The following is a 25,403-nucleotide window of genomic DNA, read 5'->3' on the forward strand; positions in this document are numbered from 1 at the left end:
TCACCCCATAGATCAAATCATAGGTGAACCTTCACGTGGAGTAGCTACACGATCATCACTTAGAAATATGGTTAGCCACTTTGCATTCTTATCACAGGAAGAGCCTAAGAATGTGAGTGAGGCAATTGAGGATGAATCATGGGTGATATCTATGTAGGAAGAATTAAATCAATTTGAGAGAAACAAAGTCTGGAAATTAGTTCCTAGACTTGATAATCATATTGTTATTGGAATGAAATGGGTCTATAAGAACAAGAAAGATGAAAATGGCATAGTAATTAGAAACAAAGTGAGACTAGTAGCTCAAGGATATAACCAGGAGGAAGGCATAGATTTTGGGGAAACATATGCTCGTGTAGCAAGAATGGAAGTCATTCAAATGCTGTTAACATATGTTGCTTTTAAGAACTTCAAATTATATCAAATGAATGTTAAAAGAGCATTTCTAAATGACTATATAAATGAGGAAGTTTATGTTGAACAACCCCTAGGATTTGAAAACCACAAATTTCCAAATCATGTTTATAAATTGTCTAAAATCTTGTATGATTTAAGCAAGCTCCTAGAGCTTGGTATGAAAGGCTTAGTGGCTTTCTTCTGGATAATGGGTTTACTAGAGGGAAGATTGACACAACACACTTCATAAAGGCTAAAAATGATAATTTGCTCCTAGTACAAATATACGTAGATGACATCATTTTTGGAGCAACAAACGAAGAGTTGTGCAATGAGTTTGCCCAATGCATGCAAAATGAATTCGAAATGAGCATGATGGGAGAACATAATTTATTTCTAGGACTTTAGATCACACAGGAAAAACGTGATATTTTTATAAACCAATCAAAATACATTAGATACTTACTTAAAAACTTTAACATGGAAGATGGTAAAATTTTAGGAACACCTATGAGCACTGCCATAAAATTAGGTAAGGAAGAGAAAGGTATGCCGGTAGATGTTAAGCTTTATCATGGAATGATTGGTGGCCTGTTATACCTGACTACTAGTTGGCCTGATATTATGTTTAGCGTATGCAAGATTTCAAACTGCACCTAAAGAATCACATTTATTAGCAGTTAAATGAATACTTAGATACCTTATTGGGACTATTGAACTTGGATTATGGTATCCTAAGTACACTTATTTTGAGATTGTCAGTTATTCTGATGCTGACTTTGCTAGTAGTAAAGTGGATAGAAAAAGCACGAGCAGCACTTGTCACTTTTTAGGACAATCCTTAGTTTCTTGGTTCTCCAAGAAACAAAACTCAGTTGCACTGTCCATAGCCGAGGCTAGATACATAGCAACTGGAAATTATTGTACTCAAACGCTAGATATGAAGCAACAACTCATGGACTATGGATTGCACTATGACACTGTTCCCATAAATTGTGATAATGCTAGTGCAATAAATATCTCAAAGAACCCTATATCACACTCATGAACTAAGCACATAGAAACTCGACATTACTTTCTTCGTGACCATGTGCAAAAGGGGGATATGACATTTGAGTTTGTGTGCACAGATGAAAAATGCACAGATATATTCACAAAACCACTTCTGGATGATAGGTTTGTCTAAATTAGACATGAATTAAGTCTAATGCACTGTAGAGAAGTTGCCTAGAGATATATTAGAATACATAACTGAGGGGGAGTAACTTAAATTAAAATTAAGTAATTGCTATTTATAGAGAATTGCATGTTAAATGTTTTATGGATATATGATGTAACGCCCCGAACCCTTAAGTGGGGTCCAGAGTGTTATTTGAAATATATATCTGATACCACCTTGTGACGCCTCGAACTCGCCAAGTGGGGCTCGGGTGCCACGTGTTCTATTACCTGTACCTGGCTCTATATCAGTTACACAGCGAAAATAATGACAACTCCTCAATAATATACTAGAGTTTCTATATCTATATAATCTCAAAAGTATAAACTAACATCCAATAATCACAAATATTCACAACTCTGAAAACATAAATATATTACAACCCCAAAAATTATAACCAAAGTTTATACCCTCTCTCTCTCTCTCTCTCTCACTCACTCATTCACTCGAAAATGCTACTACAGCCCCGAGCTCTCTAAGCTCGATCACACGGTGGTCCTGAAAAAGATAAAGTTCAACTATCGGGTGAGACACATCTCAGTAAGGATGGAATACATTAAATCAGTGCACGATAATTAAATACAACATATATATATATATATATATATATATTCATCATTTTCAAATGAAACCACAATATGAAATCATTCTTTGTTCCTACTCAAGCACATGCAAGGTATTTTACCAACAAGAGTTCCCAAGGATAGGGGTGATTACCTGCCCATACAAGTAGCACCCCTCTGCTCTGATACCTTAAGCAACCTACGATCACAACTAAAGCATATCAGGGCACTTACCTTACTCAGTAAGCCCTCGGGTGGTTAGTTTATCTCGTACTCCCACATTCACACAAAGGTTTATTGGCAGAAGTTCCCAAGAATAGGGAAGATTATCCACCCATACAAGTAACTACCCTCTACCCTAATACATTATGCAGCCCAGTATAGCTACATCTGATACCTATCAGGGCACTCGCCTTTCTCAGCAAGCCCTCGGGCGAAGAGTATACCCCGCCCCAAATATATGTAATACTACTATATTTAATACTTATAATACTTACTCTTTATAGTGTTATCTCTATGTCATTCATTACATTTGCATTCATATTCTACATTTCTCATTCTGTATTCATGTCTGCTTTCACATATTATGTATTCATTATGCCTGCTGTTCTTATATCTGTTGTTCCCATATCTGTTATTTCCATATCTATTGTCCTCATATTATCCATGGTTAAACTTAAAACTATGCATTTAGAACCCTTTATACCAAAGAAAAATCATAGTCATGCTTCTGTCCTATGACGGGTTGTGCGGCCCAAAGGCTGGACTTAACCCTCGTTGGCCCACCAGAGTTAAATCAACCACATTCTACAATCTGTAGGTTTGATTGGCTGTTCCTACTACTAGTCTAGACTCCAGGGGGGACACTACCCTTTCCAACACAATCGACCATCCCGTTTCCACACTCTATCTAAGACGTATGGGTGCACTAGCGCTTCCATACATATCTGCAACAGTACTGTACCCTTTTATGGTCTATCGGAGTTCTCAAACCATACATTGTAATTTAACATTACCAAAAACATGCAAAATAAATCATATCACTTTTAATTCTCAATACATTTCCAATATTTCCAGCATCTCATACATAAATCATAGTTCAACACAGAAACTTCATTTTACTCATGCCACATGATTTCACAACATATATTCATACATTTATTGAAAATAAGCCAAACCGTAATCATCGTTCATATATTGAAAATATACATTTAATTTCTTACATAATTAACCAGAAAATATACCATTTTAACTTTCCATTTTCACAAATAATATCTAGTAGCACAGCCCTAAGCTCAGAAATTTACAATTCAAACGGTTGGTTTTTCAAAACTCACGTAAAAATCATATACATATATACATAGTATTTCCATTTTTCACCAGTTATTTCCTCAAAAATCCTAATTTAATATATTCCCCTTACCTAATTTCCTAAACTACGCCAGCAGGAACCCCTCAATGATGCTTGTGGCGCTCACTCGAACCCTGAATCAAAAACCCTAGTTTAATTAGATAAATCCCATATAACCTATTATTTTAACATTTTCTCAACTCATAAACCTCGAAAAAATATTTAAAACCCCAAAAACTAGGAATCCTAACCCTTACCTTAACTTTGGAGTGATTCCTGAAAAAGCCCAATTTAGAAATCTGCTTGAGAATCTCCCCTAGGACACCGTAGCAATTTCCGTTTGTTGATTCGGGTTGAATCCAGGCCGGAAACTTAGAGGGAAGGTTGAGAGAAACGTTTTTAAAGAGAGAAAATGAAGTTTTTGAGTTTGCTTAATGAATAAGAAACAAAAAATTCTATTTATACTCGGCCACTCTCGTCAACGAGATGATGTCTTTGTCAACGAGCCACTGAAGCACATTCGTCGACGAAAGATGGACTTCGTCAATGAACCCAAATTCTGAAATTCCTGTCATTCGGGATCTCTTTGTCGATGAGGGACTGAACTTTGCTGACGATCTCTAGAAGGACGCTCGTAGACGAAGGCATAAGATTCGCCAACGAAGTATGCTATCATTTCCCTTTAAATCTTCCCTTTTCCCTTATTATTTAATTATCTATTATATTTATTATCTTTCCTAATTGTTTTAATAGTTTTAATTTTCTGGGTCTCTACATATACATATTGATATGCGCATGACTTTTGGACTTTAATGAACTGAATTGCTTGCTTGTCTATATAAATGTTGATTGAAATGTTGTTGTATGTTCAACATGAAAATTACTTTTACAAACAACTATACTTTTAGAAAGGAGGAGATATATAATTTTTTTAACAAAGGGGAGAGATATTTAAGTTTGTACATTTTTTTTCCTAATATACCTTTTTGATGGATGCCAAAAGGGGGAGAGATATTTTCTAGAGCAATTTTTTTTTTTCGGGATCAAAAGTGGGAGAGATATTTTCTAGAGCAAAAATAATTTGTATAGTAACAAGGAGAGAAATGCAAACAAGTATTTTTGGGCATATTGCAAAATTCGACATATTTGAAGTAAACTATTTCAAATTGCAATATTCTACAATGTGTCTGAATTATATTATAAATCATACATTATCTTAGGGGGAGCCTTGTTAGGCTTAACCCATGTTTGCTCGGGTATTTTTCATCATCAAAAAAGGGGAGATTGTTGACTTTATGAGTCCATTCCTAGTTTCATAATTACAAATCACTTGGTATTTTACCTGTGCATTTGAGATTTTGAACAAGATCATGACTTAGCATGCACGGATGATAAATATGCTATGGAAGCCACGAGGAACTTGAAGTACGTACCACTTGCCTCAATCAATGGAAGCAGAAGAGCTGAAGGATAAAGACATCCAAATTTTCAATTGTATTTCTCAAATTAGGTTCGATTGTATTTTCATAACTCATAAGATATGATGCGAAGCTCAAAATAACATATAGACCAATCATAGGATGCATGTTTTTCATGAAATATTCATAAGCATTTGACCTAGGGTGGATCTACATTTTAGAAGGATTATATGGCTGAAAAATAGGGCGCTCGTCGACTAGCCACATGGATTCGTCGATGAGGGAGTGTAGTACACTTGTCGACTAGTGATTCATCTCATCAACGAGAAAATAATGAGACCCTAGTTTTCTCAGACAGCCTACTCGTCGCCAAATCCCATATTCTCATCGACAAGCAACTACAGTACATTCATCGACTGGTACGGACATTCGTCGATGAGTTCGTCGAGCAGAACGACACTCTAGCGTTGAAACGGACATATTTTTATTGTTAAAATTATTTTAAATGATCAAACGGCCAAATTTCATTTAGAAACCGAGATTACTTATAAATATCAACCCAAAACCCTTGCTTGACACCTTTTGCTAATCTTTGTTTGCATTCCAAAGCATTCACATCAAGTTTGGGCATTCGCCACTATCATCTTCAAGATCCAAGTGCTTACACTCATATCATCTTATGAAAAACTGGTTTGATCTTAAGGTTTGGTTAAATTTATTATTGAGCATTCAATCTTATTTTTATAAGCTCATCTATTCTAGTACTCTTTCATTTAAATTATTTATTGTGTTAATTAAGGTGTAATCCCAAGAGGGGGGCTGAATTGAGTATTTTAAAATTCTTTGAACCTATTTACAACTTAATCCCTATTTGTATATTTACCAAATCAATTGCTGGAATTTATGACTAACTCGGCCTACGTCCTCGCCTTGAGTAACCCACTCAAGGATTTAACTAAAATCCCTGCTCCTTAAATTGGGATAGAGCTTCCCTTACAATCCACTGCTTACAAGAGGTATAGCTCCCTCCTACTCCGCTACTTACAGGAGGCATAGTTTCCTCCTAATCCGCTGTTTACAAGAGGTACAACTTCCTCCTCACACTCGATTCACAAACCAAACTATGAATACAATGAATTTGTAAAACACTCAAAATTGCTTCTAGCAAAAGCTAGTGAGTACAATTCAAATTCCTAATACATTAACATATGATGAAACTTGAAGCTCTGAATGTATGAAATGATACAATCGTTTATGTATGATATGCTTCCGTACACAAAATCCATTTTATCAAAAACTCCCAAGTAAAGATATATTTAAAACACTTTGGAGTATATTAAGGTTCTAGTTCACTTTATAAATATGCACAAATATATCTAATGTGAACTTATCAAAAGCTTTATCTTGAATATTATATTAATCAAAATCAAAAAGCTTTCTTTCAAATATTCAATCACAACAAGATCTTTGTAATATGCAAGTATATATATATACGATATGTATTCCAAAGATAAAAAACTAATGTAATCTATTTCAGAAAATATCCTTCAACAATATATATATTTATGAACTTCAAGGATATCTAATCAAGTGGATTTGTAATATTAAAAATATCAAGTCTTTGAATGGAAAAACTCACTTGAACCAAAAGTATTCAATCAATAGCTAAAGCTCTTTTCAAGTGATAATATTATCAAAGTGATTTAATATATGCGCTCTCAAGATAAATTTCTTAACCAATATTCAAAAGTAGATCTTACAATGATAAGCTCAATGAAAAATATATATATACTCTTGAATCAAAAAATATTCAACTTATAGCTAAAAACTTTTTCAAGTAATGATCTTTGCAAAAGCAATCTTTATATGTATATGCACACTCAAGATCAATTTTCTAACGATATTCAATAACAATTGATGAGATGAGAAACTTTTGAAAATATTAACTTCAATGACCAAACCTCAAGACCAAGTTGCAATCAAGATGTATAAGAGAGATCCCTTTTTGGTTTTCTGAGTTGATTTGCCCAAGGAAGATGAATATAGATTGGAGTGCAGGAAATCGTATAGCTTTACGCTTAGATTTCTCAATTCTCTTTCAAACAAAGTTCTCTTCTCTTCTCTTTTGTCTTAGCTTGTCTTGGCTAACGTACTAGGGTTTAGATATTCAGTATATATAGTGTCTTACCCTTAGATTTGATCTCAACCGTAGGATCAAAATATAGCTCGCGTGTTCTTTTATTAAAATCAAAATTTTAAGTTTTCCCACAAGTTCAAGCAATTGAAGTGGGGTTTAGGCTCCTAAAGTGGCAAGTTCAAGCATCTAAAGTCCAAGTTCAGGAGACTGAAGTGCCTCGACCTGATTCTGTGTTTCACCAATAAATCTTCAGGCTACCGACTTAATCTTCAGGCTCCTAAATAAATTCTTCAGGCAACTGAGGTTGTGTTTAGGCTACCGAAGTGCCATTTTTCTGAATTTTTCTTTTCTAATTTAAAAATCTGCTTTGCTCTCTTTCTTGACTCTTTTATAAAAACATTTTCCAAGGTTTTAACAATATTTCTAAGTCCATGAATATCCCATAATGATGTTCATGAAATGCATGAGTCCTAAAGTCATTCTAGGGTATAGGTTGAGCCTCAAATTAAATCATGCAAAAATGTAAATACATAAGTTCTAAGTACCCATTCCCATGACGTTCTTGAACTTTTCCGCTTGCAACTTGATTCTCATACTCTTTGAGTTCCATGGATCTTGCCAAGATATGTATGGTTTACTTTATGGCTTCCATGACTCGTTATCCTTCCGTGCATGCTTAATATAGATCATGTTCACAAACTCAATGCATAGATCAAATACCAAGTGATTTTTCATTATCAAAACCAAATTGGACTCGTAGAGTCAACATATTGGGAACAAGAACCCTAGTATTCCATATACTTGATAAAAATATTTTAGGAAAATCGTTTTTAGGGATTATATCTTTGTGATATTTAAGTTTATTATTTTTATTCAAAGATATAATATTATCTCTGCATAAAATATTTGAAAGCAAGTCTAATGACCCAACAATTCTGACCATTTTTTTTTCAAAACTTTATAACATAACTCTAATACCCTATATATAAATATATGTCATCATCACGGCCCTGAGAGGGTGCCATGGTATCCTGTGCATTCCCTGTACAATACCTACGCAGCGGGAAACATAATATCCAAACCATATCCCAAAATATACAATACCTGAGTATTACAAACCCACTTATATATATACATACATATATATATACATACGGTGGGCTCTACTATCCAGCCCGAGACTCAACCCAAAACTACACTGACTCAGCTGCCTCCTCTATTTTTGAGCCAGCCCTGCACTCCTCTCTGGGTTACCTGAAATGTTTATAATGTTGGGGTAAGACAACTCTTAGTAAGGAGAAACATGTTATTACCAGTGTGTGGCATAAGAGTTTATTCGCAACATATCCTTTAATTAAAACTGTAAATAAGACATCATATAAATATCACTATATAATAACCCACGCCTATGTCATTTAAAATATGGAGATATCTGAGTTATTTATTCAATCATACTTTTAACTATAATAGGTAATCATTGTTTTCTGTGTATACTATATATGTACATGATTCTGAAAACTTCCCTGGATGGCTGTATGTCATGATTTAACCCGTCATGACTGGGTTGTGCAGCCCATAGGCAAGGCTATACACTGATTGGCCTACCAATGCCAGCCTAACTGTATGCATCTATATATGCCTATAGCACGAAAGGCCCGCTCCACCTTGTCCGGACACCAGGGAGCCCTCTACTCTACCTGTGGCACAATCGACAATACCATACTCTATCTGAGACGTATGGTTGCACCGTCTATACTATATAGCTACACTAATGTGCTCTGTAAACTGCTCAATTGCATCAGGGTCTGACACTATATAATACTATTTCTATATAACATCTATCTGTTTTACCATGATTCCATATAAACTATATTACCATGATGCTGTAATTCTTTCTATTTACCATGACGCTATATAACTGTAATCTGTATAATCTGTATTTCAGTATGTCATGGTTCTATGCTCTGTATATCACGGTTCTGTAAAATTCTGTATAATCATGGTTCTGTAAAATACTGTATAAACATGATTCTGTAAAATACTATATAAACATAGTTTTGTAAAATACTATATAGATATATTTCAGTATAACCATGTAATTTGTAATTCTGTAAGCCTTTGTATAGTCGTAGCTCTATAAATAAAACTATATAAGTTGTATATCATTATTTTGTAAAAACTGTATAATCATGATTCTATAGATCTATATAAAATTTTGTAATTATCCAATATTTTTCATGCCACACAAATTAAACAAAGCTCAATAAATATCATCTGTAATAGTGTATAATTTCCATGCTTTAATTTATTGAAAAATCATACTCTGAAACTCATCTTCAAATACTATGCTTTACTGGTAAAATTTCTAAATTAACTAGCAGAATATATTTCCCTTACCTGACTTTCTGAATTCTATTTTTTGTTTTCTATCTCACGCCTGCGGCGTTCGTAATTTCAACCCCTTGAAATTATACATGAATATTCTCCAGTCAATTCACTAAATTCCCAAAATAATTATCGTATTTACGTTTTCCCAAATCCGCATATTCACAATTTTTTAAACTATAAATTATTTATCATTCTACCTGGGTTCCTAAGAAAATACCCGCTAAAATCCTTAGCTTGCCTGTCGTATTCTCACCAAACCCTGTATTTGACAAAATTTCAATTCCTTAATTCAACCCCAGAACTATATTCATATTTACATTTCTAAGTCTATCCATCCCATAATTCAGATAAACAACCCATAAATACTCAAATAACACCCTTATCTCATTTTTGTGATAGTTTCCTGAAACCCCAAATTGAAATTCCACTCTGGCTACGATGTAGAGAATCTTCCCAGGAACCCTATGGTGATTCCAGATCGTCGATCCGGGATTTAATGGAGCTAGAATCGAAGGTGGAAGGTTGGAGGGTCATAGGGTTTGAGAGAGAAGGGAGAGAGAGGTTTTAATTTTATGTTTTCAAATGACTCTCGGTTTCTCTTTATAATTTCAGCACTGCACCCAAAAATCGTCGATAGTTTTCTTATACTCTCAGAAAAATTGTCGCCGGTTTTCCATTAACCGGCCCAAAAATTACCGTTGACCTTTTACCCAACCGCGGTAAATACCCAAAACCGTCGCCAGTTTTCAACCTTCTTCAGAAAACCGTCCCCGATTTTCTCCTTACTTTGCCCAAAAATCTATTTTTATCATTTTCTTTTATTATTTTATTTTTCAAGTCTTTACATTTCCACTTCCTTATAAAAATTTCGTCCTTGAAATTTGCTATCAGTACTATTCACCATCCTTTGAGGAAACTTTTCTACTTATTTTATTAATTACCCTCACTTCTGGTGGAGGAATACTGTGGTTACATACATGGTTCTAGAAGATTACAATAACCAACCAAAAATTCTCCCAAAACCCACTATATCTAATAAACCAAAATATAACTATATATACATTATCCAGCTCTGCACAAAATAAAATTCAACTATATTTACTTTACCTAAATTATCACTATTCTTTTTTGATCAATGCTGGTCCCCACTAAACAAATGTGGGCGTTTCTGTCACATCTTCTCCTCTAGCTCCCACGACGCTTCCTCTACTGCATGATTTCTCCACAAGACTTTTACTAGTGAAATTTTCTTGGTACATAACTCCTGTTCTTTTCTATCTAGAATCTACACTGGTGATTCCTCATATGCTAATGTATCTCTAAGCTCTATTATTCGTAACTAATCACGAGGGCGGGGTCTGGGACGTATCTCCTCAACATGGAAACATGGAATACATCATGTATCCTAGATAGAGTTAGTGATAAAGTTAGCCTGTAGGCAACTGGACCCACTCTCTCAAGTATTTGAAATGGGCCAATAAACCTAGGGCTAAGTTTACCCTTCTTTTTAAACCTCATAGCTCCTCTCAGTGGCACTACTTTTATAAATACCTGACCTCCCACATCAAAATCTAATTCCTTTCGGTGAGTGTCTGCGTAGCTTTTCTACCGACTCTAAGCTGCACTGACTATGTCTTTAATAAGTCAAACTTTATCACACACCTGCTGTACCAACTCTGGCCCCAGAACTCGCCTCTCACCCATTTCATCCTAATATAGTGGAGAACGGCACCTCCTACCATATAACGCCTCGCAAGGTGCCATGCTGATGCTGACCTGATAACTGTTATTATACACAAACTCAAACAGTGACATATACTGAATCCAGCTACCCCCAAAATCCTGCACACAGGCTCATAGCATATCCTCAAGTATCTGAATCGTCCTCTCTATCTGCCCATCAGTCTGAGGATGAAAAGTTGTGCTGAATGATAACTAAGACCCCAAAGCTTCTTGCAGACTCCTTCAAAACCAGGACGTGAAACGTGGGTCTCAGTCTGAAACTATAGATATTGGCACTCCATGAGGTCGAACTATCTCCTGAATATATATATCTCTGTCACTATGTTCATAGGATAGCTAACTTTAAGAGGTAGGAAGTGGGCAGTCTTCATCAGTCGGTCAACAACTACCTAAATGGCGTTTTGTCCATGTAGCACTAGTGGTAATCCTGTGACGAAATCCATAGATATATGGTCCCACTTCCACTTGGGGATATGGAGTGGCTGCAACTATCCTACCAATCTCTAGCACTCAACTTTTACCTACTGGCACATCAAACACTGCTCCACAAATTCATCTATCTCGCTCTTTGTACCGCTCCACCAGAATGACTCTCGAAGGTCCCGATAAATCTTAGTGCTATCAGGATGAACTGTGTAAATGGATATGTGAGCCTCCTCTAAAATAGCCCTCCTGATCTCAGCATCTGCAGGAACGCACAGTCTGGTACGGAACCTCAGGGCTCCATCATCTGAAATAGTAAACTCCTCTCCTTGTCTGTCCTGCACTTTATCCATTAACTCTATCAATTCTGCATCATTTATCTGAGTAGCTTTAATCTTCTCTTGCAAAGTAGTATGTAACACTAAGTTGGCAATAAATGCCTGGTGAGCATCCTCTACTAATTCCACACTGAGCCTCTCCAAGTCCATCTGAATCGGATGCTGAATCTTCATTACTGACAATACTGCACCCCCTAATTTTCGTCTTAGCGCATCAGCCACCACGTTTGCTTTCCTTAGGTGGTAGCAGATAGTACAATCATAATCTTTAATGAGCTTTAGCCATCTTCTCTTCCTCATATTCAGTTCTTTCTGGGTGAAAAAATACTTCAAACTTTTATGATCAATGAAGATCTCACATATTCCCCCGTAAAGATAGTGCCTTCATATCTTTAAAGCATACACCACTGCAGCTAGCTCTAAATCATGTATCGGGTAGTTCTTTTTATACTCTTGAAGCTGCCGAGAAGCGTAAGCTATAACTTTCTTGTGCTTCATCAACACGCATCCAAGTATTTTCAAAGAAGCATCATTGTATGTAACAAATCCATCCTCTCCTAATGTAATAGTTAACACCGGTGCCATGACTAGCCACTGCATTAACTCCTGAAAGCTTTGCTCACACTCGTCGGTCCATTCATATTTTACATTTTTCCTCATGAGTCGTGTCAGTGGACCTGATAATCTGGAAAAACCATTTACAAAACGTCGCTAGTTCCCTACAAGACCTAGAAAGCTCCTGACCCCCTGAACGTTTCCCGATCTCACCCAATTCACCACTGCTTCTATTTTGCTTGGATCTACTGATATGTCATCCACGCAGATCACATGCCCAAGGAAAGTGACTTGCCTCATCTAGAATTCACATTTCTTGAATTTAGTGAACAATTTCGTTTCCTCAATATCTACAAAACCAGCCTTAGATGATTCTCATGCTCCTCAAAATTCTTCAAGTTGACCAGTATATCATGAATAAATACCACAAAAAAATGGTCTAAGTACTGATGGAACACTCGATTGATTAGGTCTATAAACACTGCCGATGCATTAGTCATAATGTCCATACCTGGTTCGGAAAGCTGTTTTTGAAATGTCCTGTACTCTAACTTTCACTTGATGGTATCCCAATTGAAGGTAAATCTTGGAGTAGACCTAGGTCCCCTGGAGTTGATCAAATAAATCATCAACTATGGAAAGAGGATATTTATTCTTAACTGTCTATTTATTTCTCTATAATCAATGCACATTCACATAGTCTCTTCTTTCTTCTTTACAAATAGGACTGGTGCTCCCCAAGGTGACACGCTAGGTCTAATAAACTCTTTATCCAACAACTCCAGCAACTAGTCTTTCAATTCTTTTAGTTCAGCTGGAGCCATTCTGTAGGGTGCTTTAGATATCAGTGCCGATCCTGGTAGTAGATCCACGGCAAATTCTATTTCTTGATCTGGTGGTAACCCAGGTAATTCTTGTAGAAAAACATTTAAAAATTCTTTGACTACCGAAATATCAGCTTGTTTCAATTCTTATTTTGGCATCTCCTTTATGTAAGCAACATACCCCTGGCAACCACCCTGAATCAGCCTCCTCACCTGAATAGCCAATACCAACTGTGGCGAGGCGCTCACACGTGGTCCCATAAATCTGAATTCCTGCTCACATGGGGGTCTGAAGATCACTTCTTTCTGATGATAATCAATGCTGGCGTAACTAGCCGCCAACCAGTCCATACCCAATATCACATCAAACCCCTACATATATAATACCACGAGGTCGACTGGTAATGCTTCCTCTTAAATTCCCATAAGAAAGTTTCTAAGCACCGTTTTACACCTCACTGCTGCTCTAGTCGGCATGACTACTGACAACTCGACATCTAACATCTGTGTCTCAACCCCAGATAGTTTGACATATCCTGACAACACAAAAGAATGGGTGGCACATCTGTCAAAAAAAACAACAACTTTATATGATATAGTAGTAAGAATACCTGTCATGACATCTCCGGCAGCATCAGCGTCTCCTGACATCAACGAATAAACCCTTGCCGATGTTGTATTCCTTTGCTGGCTACCACCCCTGGGTGTCTGATTATATCTTTGGATCTGTCTAGGGGCTGGTGCACTATTCAGTAGCCAATGACACTCCCGTGCTATGTGTCCGAGTCTACCACATCTATAGCAAACATGTTCCCTAACCGGCATGCTCTCATATGTATCCTACTGCATATAGGGCAAATAATGTATGCCTGCTCGCCCTAGTACCCATGATCTCCCCTCTCCTATCTTTGAGATCTGCCATATCTGTCTCCCCTCTAAGGGCCTCGATTAGACTCTACCTGGAATCCCAGAGGCGTAGGCCTCTTTCTCTGACTCGATGCTCCCACATCTTTCTATTTGCTCTCCTCTACTATTGTGGCTCTGTCAACTAGTTCAGAGAAGTACTGGATCTTTAGAACTATCACATGTCTATATATATCTCGCCTCAAACATCCTTACCTTTTTCACCTCATCTGGGACGATGTAGGGGGCAAAGCGTGACAGCTTAACGAACTTCACCACATACTACTGAACCGTGAGACCTCCCTAAGTCAAATTCAAAAATTCTACTACCTTAACCTCTCTAACGGTAGAAGGAAAATATCTATCAAAGAATACCTCCTTAAACTGACTCCAGGTCATAACCACTAGTATGGGCCTCTGCTCCTCCAATAATCTTGTAGTCATCGACCACCTCTCAGCCTCGCCTTTCAATTTATAGGTAGCATAAATAACCCTCTATTCATCCATATAGTGGAGCACCATTAGTATTTTCTTGATCTCCTGTATCTAGTTTTCAGCCACTATAGGATCAACTCCTCCTGAGAACGCTGAAGGATTCATTTTAGTAAAATTCTCAATAGTACAGCTCTGATCTGTCGATGGGCCTCCCTACTCTCTAGAGCTCTGCGCAATATCAGTCATAACTTGCTGAGCCACACTACACAAAACTGCATCTGAATTCTCATCACCCGCACTAGAGGGATCTGCACCATCGTCTGTGCTGGCATGGGTACTGCTACCCCGAGGGTCCATCCTGAAAAGAAGTTAAACATAGTCTGAGGACCCTATCTACATAATATAACTGACATATTTATCTAAATGAATTCTCATATCCTCAACTAACCTATCATCCTTCTTCTCAACTTAAGATTTAGTTTAAGAATCTAGAAACACAACCCGACAATAGTTTACTATGGCTTTCCAAAAATTGTCACCCCAGGAAAGACACAGAAACCACTACGGAAATCCTGCTTCCCGATCACGGAACATACCCTAAATACTCATCTTATTTTCCTTAACATTTACTTACTAAACTCCTGATCTATTCCTATACTCTGGTATTGTTTTCCATTGTACTTTATAGTCTACCGAACCTAACAACCTAGGCTCTGATACCAAATTGTAACAACCCAAAAATCCTGACCATTTTTTTTTTTCAAAACTTTATAACATAACTCTGATACCCTATATATAAATATCTATCATCATCACAACCCTAAGCAAGTGTCGTGGTATCCTGTGCATTCCCTGTATAATACATATGCAGTGGGAAACAAAATATCCAAACATATCCCAAAATATACAATACCAGAGTATTATAGAGCCATATATATACATACATGTACATCATTTCCAAAAAAATTGCAAAATATTGTGGGCTTTACTCTCCAGCCCAAGACTCACCCCAAAACTACGCCAACTCAGCTGTCTCCTCTATCTTTGAGCCAGCAGTGCACACCTCTCTAGGTTACCTGAAATATTCATAATGTTGGGGTGAGACACCACTCAGTAAGGAGAAACATGTTATTACCAGTGTGTGGCATAAGAGTTTATTCGCAACATAATTAAAACTGTAAATAAGATATCATATAAATATCACTGTATAATAACCCACGCCTATGTCATTTAAAATATGGAGATATCTGAATTATCTATTCAATCATACTTCTAACTATAATAGGTAATCACTATTTTCTGTGTAGACTATATATTTACATGATTCTGAAAACTTCCAAAGTTGGTTTTATGTCATGATTTAACCCCTCATAACTGGGTTGTGAGGCCCGTAGGCGAGGCTAGACACTTGTTGGCTTACCAATGCTAGCCTAATTGTATGCATCTGTATATGCCTATAGCACGAAAGGCCCACTCCACTTGGTCCGGACGCTCGGGAGCCCACTACTCTACCTGTGGCACAATCGGCAATACCATACTTTATCTAAGATGTATGGTTGCACTTTCTATATTGTATAGCCACAATACCGTGCTCTGTAAACTGCTCTGTTCCATCAGGGTCTGATACTATATAATACTATTTCTATATAACATCTATCTGTTTTACCATGATTCTGTATAAACTGTATTATCATGATGTTGTAATTCTTTATATTTATCATAACGATGTATAACTGTAAATCTATATAATTTGTTTCTGTATGTCATGGTTCTATGCTCTGTATACCCATGTTTCTGTAAAATTATTTATAATCATGGTTCTGTAAAATACTGTATAAACATGGTTCTGTAAAATATTGTATAAACATAGTTTTGTAAAATACTATATAGACATATTTCTGTATAACCATGTAATCTGTAATTCTGTAAGCCTCTGTATAGTCATAGCTCTGTAAATAAAACTATATAAGTTGTGTATCATTATTTTGTAAAAACTATATAATCATGATTCTATAGATCTATATAAAATTTTGTAATTATCCGGTATTTCTCATGCCACACAAATTAAATAAAACTCAATAAATATTGTCTATAATAGTGTATAATTTCCATGCTCTAATTTATTCAAAAATCATACTCTAAAACTCATCTTCAAATACTATGCTTTACTCGTAAAATTTCTAAATTAACCGGCATAACACATTTCCCTTGCCTGACTTTCTAAATTATTTCTTCTGTTTTCTATCTCACGCTTGCGGTGTTCGTAATTTCAACACCCTGAAATTATACACGAATATTCTCCATTCAATTCACTAAATTCCCAAAATAATTATCGTATTCACGTTTTCCCAAATCTGCATATTCACAATTTTCTAAACTATAAATTATTTATCATTCTACCTGGGTTCCTGAGAAAATACGCACTAAAATCCTTAGCCTGCCTGCGGTATTCTCACCAAACCCTGTATTTCAAAAAATTCCCATTCCTTAATTCAGCCCTAGAACTATATTCATATTTTCATTTCTAAGTCTATTCATCCCATAATTCAGATAAACAACCCATAAATACTCAAAGGAACTTTATGGTGGTTCCTGATCATCAATCCAGGCTTTAACAAAGCCGGAATCGAAGGTGCAAGGTTGGAGGGTTGTAGGGTTTGAGAAAGAAAGGAGAGAGAGGTTTTAATTTTATGGTTTCAAATGATTCTCGGCTTCTCTTTATAATTTCAGCACTACACCCAAAAACCGTTGACGGTTTCTTTATACTCTCAGAAAACTGTCGCCGGTTTTCCATTAATCGGCCCAGAAATTACCGTTTACCTTTTACCTGTCCGCGGAAAATACCCAAAATCGTCGCCTGTTTTCTGCCTCCTTCAGAAAACTGTCTCCGGTTTTCTCCTTGTTTTGCCCAAAAATCTATTTTTCACATTTTCTTTTATTATTTTATTTTTTGGGTCTCTACAGTAAGAACTTAGATCTGTGTGATATTCAAGAATATTTTTTTAAAAGGATCTCATATTTTATTCTTGCAAAAGTTATTTGAAAACAAACCCTCAGATCTCCAAAGCATATATTTTTAAGAAATCATTTTTGGAAGATATTGAATAAAGTGTAGATCTTTGAAGCATCTCATACACATATATTTTTCATATAAGATCAAATTTTTACATACATCTTCATATTATATCTTATGAGAGTGCTTAGGGCTGATTGTACTCATTAGCTTATTGAGAAGTGTTTGAATGTTCAAAAATTTATTATTTATTATTTGTATAAATGATTCGGTTTGTGAATTGTGAGGAGGAAGCTACGCCTCTTGTAAGCAGCGGATTGTAACAAGAAGCTCCGTCCCAAGTTAAGGATCAGTATAGTGGAATCCTTGGATAGTTTACCCAAGGTGAGGACGTAGGCCGGGTTTGGCCAAACCTCGTAAAAATCGTGTTTGCATCTCTCTTCCCTTATCTCACTTTAATTTCCACTTGCGTTTACTCATTTGATTATTGTGTACATATTGAATATTCAGTACGTTTGTAAGTGATTGGGTAATATTGATTGGTTGATAAAATCATACTTTGAAATTGCTAGGTTGTGTAATTATGAACTGCTTGTCACCTAGCATATGCATGTGTGGTTGTAAGTTTTCAAAATTAGAATATGAAGACCAAGATTTTTTAAAATACCCATTTCACCCCCTCTTGGGATTATACCTAAATTCACATACTTTTTCAATAATTTCTAACTGGGATGAACTTTGAAGATGTTTAAGCATTTTAACTTCATTATGAGTTTAGGGTTATGATCTAGTATAATGATTAATTCCCTAAAACTTAATTATGTATGATGGACAAGATATGCTATATTTAATATTTTTATACTAAAGCATATATAGCTTTAAAAATCTTTTAACAAATAAGTACTTATTCGTCTATTTGAAGGGGATTAACAAATCTAAGTGTACAATGGCCAATATTATATAATACCCAATGAAAATGATATATATATTAAGCATAGATTGGGCATATCAATGCAACCTTTTAACATGGCTAGCTTTTCTATGGTTCTTAGTATAATAATAATGTACACTAAGGTTTAGAATTTTAAGCACAAAACACTATTTATGCACTTACAAATTTAGAACCCCCTACATAATATATTCTAAAAATCTTATGAGTATAAATAAAATTTCTTTGAAAGGTGCCTCATAAGATGCTATATAAAAAAATAATCATGATTCATAAAAATTTAACACAAGATATATCATACAAATCATGACATGAAATATTCAATAAAGTAGAAGGAGAAAGATATATATCTTTCCATTTTACTCCTTAAACGTTAAAACTTGGAGTGGCGTTCCTCTCTCTCTCTCTCTCTCTCTCTCTCTCTCTCTCTCTCTCTCTCAGTTTTTATATGCCTCTTTGGGTTCCCAATTTTCCTTAGTACTACTATATGACAAAAACTTTGCACAAATATTAGTAGCTAAGGCATAATATAACATGCATGACAAAACAAATATGCATTAATCAAACATGTCATGCTCATTAACTTAATTTTCAAGATTGGGAAACTATGCATTTAAAAATCATTTTTCAAAGGGATATGATTTTCTTTGCCAAACACTTTCCAAAACTTCCAATCAATTGATTTTTCAAAAATCATTTTCAATTTCCAAACAGTAAAATGTACGCAATAAAAACAGTGGAGGGTTTGCAAAGGTTTGACCCTCAAAATAGGGATACACCGAAAAATGAGTCGTTGCAATCTTCATGCAAATAGTGGTTAAGCTTATTGCAACCTCGCTCTGATACCAATTGATGTGATTGGTGTGATCCCAAAAAGGGGGTGAATAGGAGATTTAAAATTTCCTAAGTCAATTTAAGATCGCAATCAGTATTTCACAACCTAGGAACTTTCTAAGTAGTCACAATTTCCCCAAGTAATCAAGTATGCTAATATTTAAAAGTAATATGTCATTCTCAACAAATTAAATATTAACATACAGATACCACATCATATTCCATTTAAATTTTAAAGCGTGTATGTGAAATGATTTACTAGTTAATGTGAACATACACGAGTGCAGCATATCTCATTTAAATTAAATGTATACATGCGAATAATTTTGAAAATAAATAATTAAAAAAGCATATACATATGAAAATTAAAATGCAAAAAGTAAATGAAATAAGGAGAGAGAGAGACACCAAATCTGTTATCGAGGTTCGGCCAAATTAGCCTACGATCCCGTATTGGACATACTTGTAGTAACCCGAAAAAAGAAAATAAAAGTAAAAAAATAATAATAAATATATATATGTTATTTATCAATTAATTAATTAGACATTAATAAATTTATTAATGAAATAAACAAATAAAAGGAATAGTAAAAAAATTAAATTAGAATTATTTATTAGTAATTAATTAATTAATTAAATATTATTAAATTGAATTAATTTAGTTAAGTAAAATGGTGGTAATATATATATATATATATATATATATGAGTATATAATATAATATGATATTATGTTAATGAATAAAGTAAAAGAAAAAAAAGAGATAAAGGAAGTTAAAAAGCTGACCAGAGAAGCTTCCTGAATCAAAATCTCTCTGAATTACAAAGAGAGCTCCTGCGCTCTCTCTTAGTGCCTCTCATCATCTCCTTTGTCTCCTCTTTCTCTCTCCTCAACTTTTCGACGAATATTCGGACGATCGGGAAATAGAAGGTGTTGTTGAGATCCTAGTTCCGCTACCGACATTTCTACTAGAGCGGATTTGTCATGGAAGCGGCGTAGCCACCACTTCTGAGGAAAGGTATATTTCCTCTAAATCCTTAATTTTTCCTTAAATATGCCGTTAAATCGACGATCAGGCACCACTGCAAGGTGTTAGTCGCGATCGTCGACATTTTGGCTAGCGTAAATTTTCAATTTGGGTATCCTCGGCACCACTCCAAAACAAGAGTGAAATTTGGGGAATTAAGTAAATTGGTTATATTTTAGGGTATAATTATTTATTTGAAATTTATGGGCTTAGGAAATATTTAAATAGTATTTTATTTAGAGTTGATTTAATGGAGCTAGGATTTTTATTTCAGGGCTTGGGTGAGCGTCGCAGGTATCTTTTCAGGGTCCTTGTTGGCATAGTTCAAGAAATCAAATAAAGAAAAAAATATATATTAAACAAGAATTTTTATGAATTTAATGGAAAATGAATTGTGTTATATATACGTGTATATGTTTCGGTATTGATATAAAATGCCGACCATTTAAATTATGTTTTTCGAGCTAAGGGTTGTTTATTAGATACGTATATGCGAAAACGAACTGATAAAAGTGAAAGATATTTTCAGGATAATTATGTAAGATAAGAAAAGTATATTTTGAGTATATGAATGTTAAATGCATGAGTAAATTGAACCTTGTATGGGACTACGTTATACGTATGAGATGCATGTTATGCAGGAAATGCACTAAAATGAAATGTTATATGGAATATGCTGCATGTGTTTGTTAATGCAACCATGTTTACGACAGCCAAAAGGGAGTTGTGGATCACGTTTAGGATAGCCAAAAGGGAGCTGTGGATCACGTTTATGATAGCCAAAATGGTGTTTTGGATTATGCTTATCACAGCCAAAAGGGAGTTGTAGATCATGTTAATGACAGCTAAAAGGGAGCTATTATAATTAAAAGACAATGAGAGTGATAAGGAAATATGAAATGCGAACAATGTGAAATGGAATGAGTCGCGTAAAGTGAAACGCTATGAAATATCAAGCTGAGAACATGAACATATGAGAATTACAGAATAATGATCGACAAAATAATGTATTATGATATTATCAGTATTTATGCTAGTAGAATATATTACGTTTGAGCGGGGCAAACTCTTCGCTCAAGGTTTTGTTGAGAAAGGCGAGTGCGCTAGTAGGTATCAAATGTAGCAATATGATGCATAATGTACTAGAGTAGAAGGAAACTACTTGAATGGGTGGGTAGATTTCCCTATTCTCCAGAGCCTTCACTGGTTAACTTTTGTATGATTTGTGTGAGTACATGATTACTTCTTCACCTGTGGGCTTACTGAGTAAGGTAAGTACTCTGGTATGCTTTAGTTGTGACCTTTGGTTGCCTAAAATATCAAAGCAGAGGGGTGCTACTTGTATAGGCGGGTAATCACCCCTATCCTTAGGTAATCACATGGGTAAAATACCTTAGATGTGTTTGGTTAGGTTCAAAAAATGATTTCAAAAATTATATTAATGATTTGGAAATGATGAATAATATGTTATTTACAAAACTCATGTTGCCACACGCTGCTTTAATATATTATTTTTTATCCCTTACTAAGATGTGTCTCACCCGAATACGAATTTATCTTTCATGACTTTCACAAGATCGAGCTTAGAGAGTTCGTGGTGTTTATAGCATTTTTGGGTTATAGAAAGGGAAAAGGGTATAATTTTGATGATATTTTTGGGATGTACATATTTTATGTTTTATGTTTTATGTTTTAAGTTTTCAGAATTGTGAATACTAGAAGCTCTGGATTATGTTTTTGGAGATATGAATATATGTAATTATAGGTGGATGAAAAGTTGATTTTGGTAAATAGATAGAAGTAGATAAAAGTTGATTTTGTGGAGATTATATTTATGTTTTCCACTGCGTACATGATATTAGAATATGGATTATCAGGTAAATGAATGGATTAATAGAACTCTGGGCCCATTTAGGGGGTCGAGACGTTACAAATGCTATCAGAACAGGTTTCCAACCGAAAGTATGATTAATTTCACATTGCCTGGTTATAGAAATGTCAGAGCATTAGGTTTTGGGTTCTGCAGATTTTGGGATGATAAATACCAGATTATAGGAACAAATGACAATGAGGATAGGAAATGAGTGAGTTAGGTGTTAAAAGTTATAGGATTCTATCTTGTAGCCTGGAGGCAGAAATCCCTTGATGGACTTTCACAATTTTCTGAATCAGTTTAAAGTTTCATAAAACCATGGTAAATCCATCGATGGCGACGTTTCCAAGCAGAAAGACTAGAGCATGAAATTAGATTTCGAAGGTTGAAATAATTAAGAGTGAGGGGGAAATGTAACTACCCAAAAATTAAACCATTTTTTTTCTATAAAATGAAATAAATTAATCTGTTACCCCTGATAGACCTGTTATAACATCTCAAGCTTTAGATGGCACCGAGGTATCCTGGTACATAAATAGACACACTTATGTAGCGAAAAACATAAAGTCATACACCCAAATATACAATACCAGAATTCAATGTTTCCAAACCATATATACATATTTACACATCTCCCCAATACCATTTACTCAAAACACAAACCTCTAAATACACTTACCCTGTAGGCATAGCAAAAAAAAAGATCTCTCTATCTGCGAGCCTAATCTGCTTGCCTAGCTGGTTCACTTGAAAAATGTTAGATTATTGGGATGAGACGACGCTCAGTAAGTGGAAATATGCTATTACTAGTGTGTGGCAACCGAGTTGCATAAATACTATAATAATAAAATCTGAAACTGTATAAGCTGGCAAATCAGTATAAAGTATAACTTACATTCATCGTAGTTTAAAACATAATTATATCATCTGAGTTTTCTACTTTTCATACTTCTAATATTATACTATATTTATTAAATTCTATAAATCTTTATACATATACATAACTGAGATTTTTCACTGAAAAACTGTATGTCATGATTTAACCCCTCATGGCAGGGTTGTGGGGCCCATAGGCTAGACTTAACTCTGGTTGGCCTACCAGGCAAGTCAACTGTACTCTACCCATCCTTAGTCTAGCCAAACTACATCCTCTCCTAAGCACGGAACTGGAAAACTACCTCGTCAAATCAAGCCCCCTCAACCCAGAGTTCTGGGGAGACTGCAAACTCTCCGGGCACGGTTGACGAAATCCACATACTATCGGAGATATGTGGTTGCACTCTAATCTAAAAATAGCAACGGTAATGTGCTCTGCTGATTGAATTTGTCTGAAATATTTCATCAAGGATCTAATATCGTATATATACTATTACTACAATTACCCTACTATCTTCATCATGTTTCCAAAATAACCATAACACTATAAATCTGAACTAAAAATATTGTAATATCTGAATAACATAACTGTAGTATCTGACTGTTATAACTGTATGTCTGACTGCAATATTTGACAGTATAATATGTAAAATCTGACTGTTATAGTTTTAGGAAACATGACATTATGTAATTACTATAACATACTAGTCTGAAAATATCTGTAATACTTGTCTGATAAGTATCTGTCTGGTAAATATCTATCTATATATGTATATACTGTAAATCACGATATTCTAGGAAAAAAAAAACTATATAAATTCTATATCAGGAAAATATCCACTCAGGCCACACAAATAATAAAAACTCATATTCTGGAAATATTGGATGATAAACTGATATATATATATATATATATATACACACATAATTTTCTGATAACCTTGCTAAAATTTCTAGCATAGCATATTTCCCTTACCTAACTGGCTGGGAGGTTCGCCTCCAGCTGAATCTTTACGCACACAACGTACTATCCCCAAAATCCTGAAATAACACCCATAAACATATTTCTAGTAGATCATCTTTATTACCTCGAACCTACATACTCGTAAATTTTCTGGATTATATTTTACCTGAGTTCTTGGAAATATTCACTGGGGTCTCTAACCCATATTTGTAGGGTCTCAAAACACCTTATTCCTGAAAATATAATACTCAAATTTTACTTCACAAAACTTTAGTATATTCGCATATAATACTAAATCTGACCTCAAATGAACTACGTAACACTTAAAATATTCAAATAATCCACTCACCCTGGTTTTGGGATGATGCCCAAGTTGGCCCAACCAACAATCTACTCTAGCAGACTTGAAGAGAATCTTCCCAGGAGTAGCATGGTGGCTTCCAATCATCAAATCGACGAAAAATGGAGCCGAAATCGAATAAGGAAGGGGAGAGGGTCGGTTTTTAGAGAGAGAGATAGAGAGAGAGTTCCTGCGTGATTTTTTGTTAAAAAACTGGTTTTTGGCTTACTTATAGACCTGGATTCGTCGACGAGACACGTCATCTCATCGACGAGTCCATATAGGAAGTTCATTGCTGAACATAAACCTATCATCGATGAATTTCAGGCTACCAAACCCCCTGTCGGTAACTTCTCATCGACGAGACACGTGTGTATGTCGACGATCCCTAGTAGAATACTCGTCGACGAAATCCCGCATTCGTCGACGAGACCCTATAAGCCCTTTTTGAAATTTTCCTTTCCTTATTCTTTTATTATTTAATTATCATAATTCTACGGGTCTCTACATTCTCCCCTCCTTATAAAATTTCGTCCTCAAAATTTACTATCTTTATTAAACACCATCCATTAAGAAAAATAAGCTACTTATTTTATTACTTACCCTCACTTATGGTGGAGGAATACCGTGGTTATATTTAGGATTCTAGAAGTTTACAACTATATTTATAAAGTAAAATTCTTCTAAAATCAAAACACTACCTATCCTATAATCTAAAATTCAACTATACATTCATTATCCTATACTAAATAAAATAAAACTACCATTACTTGAACTTTACAAATGACTACTATACCTCACTAAATAGATATGGGTATTTCTGTCTGATTTCCT

This window comes from Malania oleifera, chromosome 12, assembly GCF_029873635.1.
Source record: "Malania oleifera isolate guangnan ecotype guangnan chromosome 12, ASM2987363v1, whole genome shotgun sequence".
Classification (NCBI taxonomy): Eukaryota; Viridiplantae; Streptophyta; class Magnoliopsida; order Santalales; family Ximeniaceae; genus Malania; species Malania oleifera.